At 38.3% G+C, this 5,246-nt stretch overlaps 1 pseudogene; it reads left to right on the forward strand.

Moving 5' to 3' along the window:
* The first annotated feature begins 432 nt into the window (after positions 1-432).
* On the forward strand, positions 433-554 carry LOC111741013 (annotated as a pseudogene).
* Positions 555-5,246: the final 4,692 nt, after the last annotated feature.

Genomic DNA, 5,246 nt, shown 5'->3' on the forward strand with positions numbered 1-5,246 from the left:
CCTCCAGCAATATTCTAAGATCCATTCGTTCATCTTTCTAGTCATCTGTAAAGCTCTCCTCTAACATCATATTTAAATGAATCAATGTTTTCTCCCTAAGCCTTCCGTGCTGTCCACCTTTCAGATCTGTATGTAGCAATTGGGAATATAAAGGTGTGGACAGTGTTTGCTTAAGCCTCTGATGACATGATTTTTCTTTATTCTTCCATTGCTACCCTTACGAGTCTCTGCCTTCTTTTGATTTCTTGGCTGCAATTTCATTTGAACCAATGACTGAATCAAGGTTACCAAAATCTTTAGCAACTTTAATATCTTCATTGTCTATGTTAAAGTCGTGCATTTCTTCTGTAGTCATAATTCTTGACTTCCTGATGTTCAAATGCAGTTTTGCTTTGGCACTTTCTTCTTTCATTCTCATCAGAAATCATTTCAGTCTACGGCCATGCCACCACCCTGAACAAACCCAATTCTGTCTGATCTCGGAAGCTAAGCAGGGTCGGGCCTGGTTAGTACTTGGATGGGAGACCACTTAGGAAGACCAGGTGCTGTAGGTATTAAAAAAAAAAAAAATCATTTCAAATTATTACTACTTTCTGCTGGAAAGATGGTGTCATCTGCATAGGTTACCTCTCAAGTGCAGGTCTTGGGTCCCTTGTGTGGGATTTGATTCTTTCACTCCTCAGGTAGCTCTGGGTTTTGAGTTTTCTCCTACTTATGGGTGACCCCCAAAGATGGCGCTTGTCAACTGGAGTGGGGTTAATGGCGAGATTGTGCCTCAGTCTCTCCTACCTGCTTCAGTGTGGTTTCCTTCTTGCTTGTCCAATGTGCAGGAGTCATTCCACTAGTTTTTAAGTTTTTTTTTTCCCCCAGAAGAATTTGTTCCATGGGTAGCTGCAGATTGGTGTGTCCATGGAAGGAGGTGAGCTCAGTGTCTTCTTATGTCACCATCTCGAACCAGAAACTCCTTTAACATCTATATTTCGAAGGCATTTTCATTGGATATAGATTTATTAGTTGATAATGTCTTCCAATAGGCAAAAGATGCTACTCTCCTGGCTGGTCTCTTGCTAGTCTCCTGGCTAACATAGTTCCTAATGAGAATTCTGCTGTAAATCTTTTCTTTGCTTATATATAGTTCCATGTTTTTCTGAGTGCTTTAATATTTTCTCTGTATCATAACTTTTCGACAATTTAATAAAAAGAGCATTAGTGTGCTTTTTTTAATGTTTCTTTTGTTTGGAATTTATAACTCTTTTTCTATTTGGGTTTATAGTTTTCAGCAAATTTTACAAGTATTTACAAATGCATTTAAGTGTTTTTCTGTCTCAACGGCTCTCTCTCTCTCTCTCTCTCTCTCTCTCTCTCTCTCTCTCTCTGTCTCTCTCCTTGTCATCTACTTATACGTTTGTTTGACTGATTGATAGTGTCTCATGGTTCAGTGAGTCTGCTCATTGTTTCCACTGTGCTGCTTCATTTTGCAGAGTAGCTATTACCTCACCTTCAAGTTCTCTGATCTTTCATTTACAGTACCTAATATGTTATTAATTGTTCCTAGTGTGTTTTCACTTTATATTGTAATTTTAATCTTTAGAAGTTCTATTAGGGCCTTTGGAAAATCTTCAGTTTTCTTATCATCATATTTCTGTTTTCCTTTATATTCTTGAACATATTTATAATATTGATAATAGGTGTTAAAACTATGTGCTAATTACACCATTTCCTTTATATTGTTTTTTTTTTCCCTCCCGATTATAGGTTATATTTTTCTGCTTTCTTTAATGTCTGATAGTTTTTTTATGGTAGACATCGTGAAATTTTTGTTGTTTTGTGGTGAATTCTGTTGAATTCCTTTAAACAGTGTCACATTTGGGCACACAGTAAATTTACTTGCAAGTCAGTTTAATCCTTTCAAAGTTTTGTTTTAAGCTTTGTTAAGATGAGTCCAGAGCACTCCTTATTCTAGATATTATTTAGCCCAACCACTAAAGTGAGAGCTTTCTGAGGACTCTACCTAACACCCCGTATAGTACAAGGTTTCTCCAAACTAGTGAGAGAAAAATCTGTGTGAATTTGGAGAATTGTTCAATCTATTAATTTGGGGAGTTTCTTTCTCAAGTTTTATAGAGTTTCATCTCTTGCATGCACAGGTAAACTTTTGCTCCAACATTCAAGAACGTTCTCTGCAGAAATCCGTAGTCTTCCCTGTGTACAGCTTCCTTCTCTTCAGTACTATACCCCATAAATTCTGGGAAGATTAGCTGCCTTGAGTTCCAAACTCTGTCTCAACTCAGAAAGACCACTGGGCTCTATTTGAGTTCTTTCTCCTGCATTGCATCATAGAAATTTGATTGTAAGCAACAATAATTGACATTCTATTCTTTCATTTATTTTTTTAATAAATATTCATCGAACACTCACTCTGTGCCAGGCACTGCTTAATGAACTAAATACTTACAATGCAAACAACAGAAAAATTTCTCAGTCCTCATGACACTTACATTTTGTTTTACAATGAAAAGATTTTTACTGGAAAGATATCTCCAATAAGCACAGAAAAAAAATAGATTATAGGAAATTCAGAGAGTCAGGAAAATAAACAGAAACCAATGTTCCACACAGGGACAGTATATACTGCACACACTACTGTTGCTGAAACGAATAAGCCCTCTAATCATTTTCAAATTTTGTCTCATTTGTCCAAGATTTGAAGTTTAAGGAGAAATAATTATATTGGCAAAATCTAAGTCAGCACTTACCCCCTGAATCTTCAAATTCAGGCAGAGGAAAGATCAGGATTTCTTAATTTCTCCAGTGGAAGTGAGGCAAGATCTCCACCAAGATAACTGAAAATTATTTCACATAATTGAGCATTCTTTAGAAGGGGGATGTGATGCGAGTAGGAAGGAGGGTAGTGATGAAATGCTGGACAATCAGAAAATGACAAAAATTCAGTATAGCTGCGTAGAACAGTCGAGACTCACAGAGATGGTAGTAGTAAGAAACTGAAAAAAAGCAGAAGCTGAATTCGAGTTAGAGAAGGAAAAATAAAGGTCAGTTATTCATTAGCAAAGACAAAGTAAACAGCTGGAAGAGGAGCTGAATTCTGAGAAATTAACTGGCTATTGGGTCACCAGGACTGTTGCAGGCCAACTAGAGCTACTTCCGTCTTCTGGACTGTGATGGGTCATGTTCCAGTTGCCTGCGAGGACTGGATGCATGGCAGATATGATATTTTTCTCTACCTTTTTATTCCCGTAGTCATCTACAACGAACCCATCATTAAACAAAAGAAATCAAAGTGTGTCTATTCCTTGACGTCTGGAAGAGCTGACCAAATTTTGCTTTGCTAACTTATGAGGAAGTCATGTAAAGGCCAGGAAATGCTGGAAGTTCTCCAATCTGTGTGGATTCCTTGCTCCCAGTGAGTGGGGGATCCCATCCAGAATCTCACTGGGAATCTGCAAACCTTCCCTGCCTACACTGGGCTTGCTATTCTGGGACTTCCTTTTAAGAAATGTGACAGAAGGTATCAGTGGTTTGACTATTGTTTCCACCTGTGATTCCCCAGCAGCTATGATTCACTCAAAATAAGTCACTGGGCTGGAAGTTTTTGCTCTAATACTTATAGAAATTAAGTGTCTCACTTTCATTTTTCAAAATGCAGATGACTTTTGCCATCACAGTGCAAGTTCTCTCCAAAGAATGAATTCCCCTTAAGCATGGTCGGCTGTGAATCAGGAGTTATAGAGTGGGGAGGACAATTAAAATCAATGGCAATATTTAGTTCCCTGCCAAGAGTAGCTTGCCCAGGTAACAGATGGTGCTCAGATGCCTGCAGTACACCGAAAACACCCTAGGCTAGTTGGTCGCTCAGCTGGGGACACACTAATTGCTTTTATTAATGAGGAGAGCTCCCTTTTCTCCACTGATGTTTCTTGAACTTTCATCTCATGCTTGGTTGGTGAAGCATCACAGCTAGAAGCCAAAGCACAGTTACAATATTTTTCTCCTAATCGAAATCAGCAGAGCATATTTTGAAGGAGGAAACAGGAAAAAAATAGTTATATTTGAATTCCTAATGGCTTTTTAAAACTATGAGCAGTTTAGAGTGCAAAATCAAGTTATCTAATGAATTTAAAACAGCTACAACATGTCCCCCTTCGAGTTCTAAATGTTAGTTACCAAGAGTTAGATGCTAGATCAGAGACTGGATTTGGAGTTCAAAGACTAGGGTTCCTGTACCAGTTCCTTAGGGATGCTCACAGCATCATTTCATATGACTAGACTTCAGCCTCTTTCTTTGTGAGAGGGGAGGATCCCAGTCAAGACGAGACTGTCTCACAACCCTGTGACTGGCATCCAAAGAGATTCTGCATGTGACTAAGGTCTTAGGCAAATACAGGAGACTATACCCAGAAGTAGTGAGTGCTTACACACACTCGTTGTTTGTCGAACCAGAAGAGATCCTATTACCAGCCAGTGAGTATCCACTGCTCCCCTTCCTATACGTGTGTTCGAAATTACGCTGGTGAAAAGTAGTTAGTTCAGGTCTCTGCTCCTACCTTTGTCAACTGCTCATTATACAGAGAGACCAGCAGCTTTGGACAGTTAGAAAGAAAGACACTCACTTGTTCTCATTTCCAAGAACCAGCATGATCCAGAATTGAAGGGATTATTTTGAGACAAGATTATTGTCCTTCTGATGGTATTTTCTCTTCAAAAGAAAATCACTTTTGTCACCATTTGGACAATAACACAAGAAAATAAAGCATTGTGTCTGGGACAATATTGCAGATACAGGAGAAAGTGGACAATAATGGAGGAAATACAATAGATTGAAAAGGAAAAATAGGTAAAGGGAATTAAAAAGAAGGGAGAACACTGGGATGGTGGAGAGCGACTAAGTGACGACAAAAGAGAAAAAGACTCTAAGAGAGAGAGAGATGTTAATTCAGCAAGAGAGATCAAAAGACATTTGAAATCAACTTAAAAAACTTCATTACAAAGAGATAATTTTGGAATAAAGGTCAACCACTGCACAAAGCTGTGCTAAATTCTGTGTGTGGAAAGAAAGCTGGTCTAGTTGAAACTCCTATTTATATAGCTCAACGTGTAGACCTAGTGATTTAATATCTCTGTAATTATGGATGTAATTGATGCTCATAATGTTTTATTTATTCTTCCAGGGTGTGTTTGTTATGTCTCATCTTAGAGTTATTGATAGCCCCGACTGTCTCCTTTCCCAG

This window comes from Pteropus vampyrus, unplaced genomic scaffold (assembly GCF_000151845.1).
Source record: "Pteropus vampyrus isolate Shadow unplaced genomic scaffold, Pvam_2.0 Scaffold71, whole genome shotgun sequence".
In the NCBI taxonomy this organism is placed as follows: Eukaryota; Metazoa; Chordata; class Mammalia; order Chiroptera; family Pteropodidae; genus Pteropus; species Pteropus vampyrus.